This window comes from Mustela erminea, chromosome 4, assembly GCF_009829155.1.
Source record: "Mustela erminea isolate mMusErm1 chromosome 4, mMusErm1.Pri, whole genome shotgun sequence".
NCBI classification, from domain to species: domain Eukaryota; kingdom Metazoa; phylum Chordata; class Mammalia; order Carnivora; family Mustelidae; genus Mustela; species Mustela erminea.
In genome coordinates, this window is record NC_045617.1 from 7,871,277 (window position 1) to 7,880,052 (window position 8,776).

Here is an 8,776-nt window from a genome sequence, read left to right on the forward strand (position 1 = left end):
GATGTGGGCTCGATCCCAGGACCCTGAGATCATGACGAGCCGAAGGCAGAGGCTCAACCCACTGAGCCACCCAGGCGCCCCACCATGAGACACTCTTAATCTCAGGAAAACTGTGGGTTGCTGGAGGATTAGGGTGGCTGGTGATGGACATTGGGGAGGGTATGTGCTATGCTGAGCACTGTGAATTGTGCTATGCTGAGACTATGAATCACAGACCTGTACTCCTGAAACAAATAGTACATTATAGATTAATAAAAAATAAAATAAAATAAAAAGAACTTGGGCTGGCGAGGATACGCTGATACGGAGGAAGAGATGTACCACCCAGTGTGGATTTTAAAAGACTAAGCAACATTTTACTCAACTCAATTCTGTCTTTGCTTTGACAGACACAGGGATGGCATCAGGAAGCTTTCTTCAAACCCTTTTCCATGAATTTGATGCTCCCAACCGTGGTCCGCGTCTGGGGCACAAAAGGAAAGGAGCGTCATCTCACTGTCTGTGACACGCCCCCTGCCACCAGCGCCTCCGGCTCCCGCTCAGAGAGAGCAAATCCGTGTGGGGACCAGGGGAAAGGAATCCTACAAGGGCATGTAATGAAGGAAGGGCCGTGTCCAGGAGGACAACCAAAGGCAAAGGAAAGCCCAACACAAACGATTGAGGAGGAAGAAAGAAAACAAGCCTGTTACCTTCTCTATGAACGTATCTGGGAAGAAACAAGCAGGGGAGAATGGAAGCATGGGACTTGAATATTTTTGCCCGTTGCATATTGTTTAAAGGAGATTCCTGTAGGACAGGCCTACATACCAAACATACGAGAGAAGCTAGCTGACCAGTGGAAACCCCTTTTTGGTTTCTGATTTTTGCTGCCACTATGTGGCTTTTCTGTTTTGAGCAAATGGTTCTGATGATTGTAGTCAGTACTCTATTGCCTGTCGTCTTTCTCTTGAACGTAACTAAAATGACCACTGCATGATTTTGACAACCTTCCATAAAGTGCAGAACTTTTCTAAGGGCGCCTATGTGTCTTGGGGTACAGTTGATAAACGGCTCCACAAGAATTATCAGCCATACGTGATACAAATTTGTCAACCCACTAGATTTTTCTAATGGCATTTTGAAACTTGATTCTTGGGCAGAAAGCCCTAACGTTAGAATGCCCAGTTCTAAGCCAGACTCCTGGCAATTCCATATGAAGCGTCACCCACATCCGGGTCTCTTTTCCTTTGTCGGGGGCGGGGGTGATATAAAGAGGGGGCTGGGGCCTTCGTTACCAGTAGGTCCCAAGTGGATGGCTAACCCCAGCGCTCCAGGGAGAGTTGCCACTGGGTCTCCAAAACCAGCTGTTGAAGAGATAGTCACGCTGGTTCACCCACCAGATGCATCACAGGGGACGTGGAAGGTTCGAGGAAGTTGTTACCTGTATGCAACCCTCGGGGAATGTCCACAGGGGTGTGTGTGTGTGTGTGTGTGTGTGTTTCACTTGCCTGTATTCCACAAAGGATGCAAAGCAGCTAAGGCCCATAAATTAAGTTAACACGTGGACAAGGATAAAAGCCAAAGTCAGAGGTGCACACGCAGCACGGGAGAGGAGGGCCGGGGGAAAGTGCTACACACACTCATACTGGAGTCATCGGGACAACAGCCGCTGGGCGCTAAGCTCCTGGGTATCAGAACAAAGAGAAAAAACCAGCAGAGTCCAGGACGTGTGTTCTGTGTCAGCTGACTAGTCCCAGCGGGGCGGCGGGGAGGGCAGTGCACAGAGCAGGGGGGGAGGACACACACATACCCTGCTCTGAACAGCATTTCTACCATGGCTGTTCCGGGGGTTGCAGTGAGCAAAGACTTTGAGGTCAGTCATCAGGTGGTGTTTCTTATGCCTCTGTCATTCCACATATTTTGCTGGGATATAATTTACCCATACCATCACATTCACCCGCTTAACATGTACGATTCAGCGGTGCCTAGGAGGCGCGATCAGTTGGGCGCCAATTCTTGGTTTCAGCTTAGGTCTGATTTCGGGGTTGCAGGATCAAGCCTTGCGTCGGACTCTGTGCTCAGCACGGAGTCTGCTTGGGTTTCTCAATCTCTCGCCCCCCTCACTCCTGCATGTTCTCTCTCTCTCCCTCTCTAAAATAAATAAATGTTTTAAAAAAAATAATAAAGTGTACAGTTGAGTGGGTTTTAGTATGTTCACAGAATTGTGTAACCATCCCCACCTTCTATTTTTAGAACACCTTTATCACACCCAGAAGAAAGCCCGTATCCCTTAGCTCACACTCCCCATTCCCCTTCCTTTCTCCGAGGTCCCCATGGATTTGCATACTCTGAGCACTTCCTACAAATTACAACATACGGTCTTTTATGACTGGCTTCTTTCACTTAGCGTAAGTTTTCAATCCACGTTATAGCATGGATCAGCGCTTTTACTGACAAATAACAATCTATTGTATCCATAGATCTATGTCTCTTGTAAAGTTAAGCAGAGAGAATAATGCTGGGGTGTAGATAGCAAGTTGGAGGCTTCTGGGAATCCAGCTGGGCCCATTGGAGTTCACAGCATATCTAAGAAATGAAATGCACAGGTAGTCCTTCAAATAATGTTTGCGACTTCGTTCCAGACGGGCACTTGGTCAAAAGTGAGCAGGGACCAGCCCAAGTGCGCACTGCCTAAAAAGGCTGGGACAGGCAAAACAGATCTGAGCTGGTTAAGGACAGACACACGGACTTTGAAATGGAGTGGTCAGATGCCAGGGTTAAGGATCTTCTGTGGTAATTGAGGACCTTAACCCAGATTCCTACTTAGAAAGAGAACTATCCTGTCTGTGTAGGAGATCTTCCCCAGCACGTGAAGAAGAAATGATCAACACCACAAAGTCGCCCCAGAGAGCCCAACTCGGGGGGTTGTGAAGCCTCTCAGAGCAAAGTAAGCAAGTACCCACCACTAGGTCAGATTAGTCATAGTTCATCCATGGGAACCAGTCACTACTACGAATAGGTTGCAAAATGAACCTCTGAGTAAAGACATTGGTTCCCTTGCTGACTATATTTATGAATAGAGACCAATTAAATTTGGAGAAATTATTTGGCAAAATAAAAATCAGTTTGGCTTTAAAAAAATTGTTCCGGTTTTAAGTGATTTTTTAAAAGTTTTATTTATGGGGCGCCTGGGTGGCTCAGTGGATTAAGCCGCTGCCTTCGGCTCAGGTCATGATCTCAGGGTCCTGGGATCGAGTCCCGCATCGGCTCTCTGCTCAGCAGGGAGCCTGCTTCCTCCTCTCTCTCTCTCTCTCTTTTTTTGTTTCTCTGCCTACTTGTAATCTCTGTCTGTCAAATAAAATAAATAAAATCTTTAAAATAAATAAATAAATAAAAGTTTTATTTATTTGAGAGTGCATGCATGCATTAGATGGTGAGGAGCAGAGGGAGAAGGAGACTCCCCACCGAGCAGGGAGCCTGATGCGGGGTTCGATTTCAGGACCCCAGGATCATGACCTGAGCTGAAGGCAGACTCTTAATGGACTGAGCCACCCAGGTGTCCCTGGTTAAAGTGATTTTAAAGTCCTTCTTCCTGACAGTGCTCAGGTTAGCGGGTCAATTACCTAGTACTTGCACTCCTGGCTTGTGATAAAATAATACAAGAGGATATTTCTCATTTCAGTCTGTGACCCTTTGTCCCCAGCAGCCAAAGACCCTCTGGCCCATCAGATGCTCCAGGCCTGGAGTTTGATTCTTCATTAAACAAATACTCACCAAGCCCCTGTGTGCCGGCACTGGGGACACAACGGTAAGCAAGACAGCGACCTCGCCTCCACGGAGCCCACATGCTAGTGGGGAGACAAGCAATAAACAATGTGTGTGTGCAAAGTGCTAATTAGTACAAAGCAGAGCAGAGGGACAAGAGAGGGGAGGGGTCATGCACTAGATGTGGTGGGGGGCGGTAGCCTCCCAGTAGACTTGACCTTGAACCGAGACCAGTGAGGCGAGGAAGAGAGCCACGTGGTCTTGGATCTGGAAGGAGGGAAGCAAGTCACTTAGGAACTGTTGCCTGCAGCTGCATTAGAGCCCCAAGGCCTGGAAGGGGCTCCGGCTGGTCTGCGATGGGGAGGTACAGGCGTGAGCTGTGAGGGTGACCGAGCGGCGGAATGGGGCGTGTCTGCTCGGGCAGGGTTCAGCCCGAAAAACCGAGCTACTAAAAGCATAATGGGAATACGGGAGGAACCAGGACTGGAGGTGGGAGGTCAGAGCATCAGGGAAAGTCCTTGGGGCACCGGTGCTGGTGGGCTGCTCAGAGCATGCAGGAAACTCCAAGAAGCCGGGGTGCCAGCCATCCTACAAAGGGATGCCCACAGAGGGGGCCTGGCCCTGCAGAAGCTGGCTGGGGCTCCTGATGACGCCAGGGCCACGGGTCGGCGTGCTTTCGGCATCCACCTCCCAGAGCCTGTCGTAGGATTGAGGGGCAAGGAAGGGGAGACAAAATGGAAACAGCCCCAGGTGTGTCAGACTTTCTCTGCTCCTGTCGTGGGTTCCCCTTCTGCACGGGGCTAAACAGGAGCTTGGGGCAGGGACTTGAGTGGCGTTCCAGACATAACGGAGGTGCGCGCCCCCTGTGCACGTGCCCGTGGTAACCACTCTTGAGACACTCCAGGAAGGCTTTGTGGAGGCTCTCACACTGGCCGATGGACCAGAGTTAGGTGGATTTCGGGGGAAGGTGCTCGTGGTGTATGGATCTGGTGGGCCACACAGCAGAGGCATTTGGTCCACAATAGCAGGGAACTTGCAGCTCCAGTTTTGGGGAACTGAACTTCACAGGTCCTCAGGCCTCTCACAGCAGCCCCTCAGACAGAGGACAATATTCAGCACTTGGAATGACAGCTCGTGCTTTTCGGAAGCTGCCCACCGGTGGGTTCCGGCTCTCTCCCACACGACTGCCCAGATCAGACCCGATAATTGTGCCCGCAGAGCATCGCGACGCAGAGGGTCTCGAACCCGCTACGGAGAGTGGAGGACGGCGGACTCCGCCCCCGAGTGTGGCCGCATCCGCCTGCCAGCCGGGGCCGCGGCTCGTGCTCCGCCCGGAACCCCAGGAGCATCAGTGGTCTACATCCTCGAGCGCCCTGCCTGGAGGGCCGGCCTCCCAAGGGTGGTTTCATCCCTGTCAAAGTCAACACTGACATCGGAAGGGAAATGGTCAGTCTCCAAATGATGTCAGTCGTCCGCTCTTATCACTAGCAAGGCCGAGCATGAACCCAGATGTGCGTATTTCTTGAGAAGTTGTGCGCTGAGCTCCATGTACTGACAGGCACACGAGAAAATGAGACTTATAAGGAAAATAAACACAATTAAGAGTGCCCTATTTCTTTTCCAAACGCCAGTGGAGGTCTTGGGTTTTAGCACAAGCTTGACCCCCAAGTAAGTAAATAGTCCCCAGTGTGGGCAGTTTCTAAGCCGCGTGGAAAGGACCCCATTTGGCCTGCAACTTCACGGCCAGGCATCTAGAATTCTGCTAGAAATAATTTCGGGTGTGACTGCAGGGTGATACCATGCATTTGGTGAAGGAATGCGGGGACCGTGGGACACTTCCTTGCCCGGAGACATTCCCTGGGTTTGCCAGGGGATCCTTGCAGAGCCGGCAGCGAAGGAGCTCTCAGTGAGCTGAGCTTTGGCCCCAGGCCCCAGGACTGAGCCCCGCAGCAGGGAAGGCTTCCTCAGGGGTTCCCCGACTCCGGACTCACCCAGGTGCTCTGTGCAGATTCAGATATGGTCCCCTTCCTCCAAGGGATGCGGCGTCTCAGCCATCAGAGTGCACAGCTGGGGGACGAGAGTGCTGCCGGGACTTCGGCACCCCCACCCCTTCCTGCTGGTGGCCAGTCCACATGGGCAGACGTGACGGGCCCCAGCTGTGCCTATGGGACCCAGCGGAGAAGCTAAGATGCGCCCTGAGTGGGGGGGCAGGGAGGGGTTGCTGCTCATTCTGGTCCCTGAGCACGTGAGGCCCCCTCGGGGTATAGGCAGCTGAGCAGTTCTTCAGCAACCCACTCAGCAACCAGCAGCATCTCCTGGAAGAACTTTCCTTTCCCGCACGGCTGTGACCCTTGGTTTTCTCCCCCTGGAAGCCTTTCTTAAAACCAAAGCATTCCTTGGGCAGCACACGAACCACACAGCATCCTGTAAAAATGGAAGCACGTGCCAGGAGAGCAGGCAAAGCGGCAGCAGCACGGGGCCCAGCAGCATGGCGGGAAGAGCTCTGGTATGCGGTCCAGCCACCCTGGCCCTCAGCCTAACCCTGGGGCAAGACTCACCTTCTGCTGCCTCACCTGAGTCGCTCACCACTGATAAATGACAAACACTATCTTGACAATGACAGTACAAGTGTCCCCTCATCACAGGCACTGAAAGAGCGCAATTTCAACACACTCACACGGCACCCCACACATCCAGCTGCTCAGGCCCAAGACCACGCACCTCCGGCTCCGCTGGCTCCTCAATCCCACCTTCATTCTGTCGGGAAGCACAGGGGCTCGAACCGGCGAAAGGCACCTGGATGCAGAGTCCACGGCCTCCCACCACTGCCGCTTCCCTGCTCCATCCCTGGGCCACGGCAACAGCCCCCTAACCCCTCGCCCTCTGCCCCACACAGCCTGAGGCATCCCTTTACAACGGAAACTGGAATCAAAATAAAAAATAAAAAATAAAAACCTAAGCCGGCTGTACCCTACCCCCGCTCAGAACTTTCCCTGGCTTCAGTCCTCTGAAAAAAAGCGTCATGGGGGCTCACCTGATTCGCCCTCAGCTCCTACTTCACCCCCCCCACCCCCATCCCCCGCCATGGGCAGGCACTCCCCCACCCCAGGGCCTTTGCAGCAACGCCCCTGCTCACACAGCACCTCCACGAGCCTCCCACTCTAAGGTTGCAAGCTACCCCCGTCTTTCAGCTTCTCCCCTGCCAGCTCTGAATTCCCAAACGTCCCTTTCATCTTGGCCGAGTCCGCCTATGCCTTCCTGGAGGGCACCCGCCACAGAGCAAGGGTTGTGATTAGAGAACAGAGTCTCTGAGATGCGTACCGGCCTCAAAGAGATAGGTTTCAAAGAGCAAGTCCAAAATGGTATTAAGGTAGAGAAAGAATGAGTACCTGACTTTTCTGTTTTCTGCCACGTTTTATTTGTAAAAATGCATAAACTCTGGCTTCTACAGAGTTCAGAGCAGCAGACGCCACACGAGTGTGGCTCTCTCTAGGATCCCATGGCAGTGACGGCCCGTGCTTCTCCACATAGCTGAGGATGGGACAGGGGGCTGGGCTGGTACTCGGGAGGCTAACGGAATCATCCTTACAAGTTCATGAGCAGAAGTGTCTGTGCACTTGGCAGAAGGGTTGGAGCTCACCTTGGAACCACCTCTGCTGGGTTCCTGCTGTCCTGAGGGCACTTCATTTCTGCTCCTCCACTCTGGGCTGGGGCGCTCACCCTGGGGGGACCTCCTGGGAGGACGGGGGCCCAAGTCTACACCAGGCGCTAGGGCCAGCCTCCCATGGAAGCAAGGGCAGAGTGGGCTAGGGGGTCAGTGTGGCAGCCGTGTGGGTGTTACCCCGAGACCCCGCGTTCTGAGCAGGCTGGAGCAGGGTATAAATTTCCGTATAAACAACAAAGCAGGCTGAGCCCACGTGCGCCCCTGCGGTCCCTCTTTCCCAAATGTTAGGGTCCGGTACTTCTCTTTAGGACAAGAGGGCAAGGCAAACAGTTCACCCAGGAGGGCTGGGGGTGATGGAAACCTGCGTGTGTGAGCTGCCGTGGGTTGAAACACCACAGGGCTCCAGAGACCATGGTGACAAAGTGGGGTCCCCAACAGAGACTATGGGTCACTGCCTGCAAGTGTGGCCTCCAGCAAAGCCTGCTTCAGCCTCTCTGTCATCGTAAGGTGGGGATACACACACTGACCCGGCAGGACTGCGATGAGCTAACTAGGCCAGTGGTGCTGGAGAATGCGGTGGGCAGAATACTGGCCCCCCTCCAGACACACCCACATCCTAATCCCAGAACCTGGGATTATGGCATCATGTGTAGCAAAAGGGACTTAGCATTTTAATTACATTGCACAGGATTTTCAGACAAATGGATGGAAAACTGGAGCAGAGATGCTTAATGGTTAGAAAGTAACAGGCTTTGTTTGCTCCTTAGGAAGGATTCCATAAGTGATCACAAATGACATGAATTTCTTTTTTTTTTTTTTTAAGGTAGGCTCCATGCCCAGCATGGAGCTTGACTCACAGCCCTGAGATCGAGATCTGAGCTAGGATCAAGTGTCAGACACTTAACCGACTGAGTCACCCCAGGTGCCCGAATGACATGAACTTTTATCTCTCGGAGAAAAGGTACTTGGAAGATATAAAAAGGCTAACATTAAGATGACCATTTTAAGACTGCTGCTATTTCCACTCATGATCTAATGCTAAAAATCTCATCGTTTACAAAAAGGATTCCGACATTTTAAGAGCAAGGCCTGGAGTCACGTCACTTCTATAGGATCAGGGGTCACGAGGACATCCTAGGTTGGGGACAGGGCAGGGGCAGCCATGTGTCCTTTTCCTCAGCTGTAGAGGCAGAACCATGTCAATTATGCAGAATGAGGAGACTCCCCATTTTTCAGGTGCCTCAATGAGCAGCACCAAAGAATTCAAAGTCCATTCCCCTAGCACAGGGAACACTGGCTCATGAGGACACAGAGAGCCCCACAGGTTCTGTGGACTAGAGAGCAGAGTGCCACCTGCGAGGGGACAGA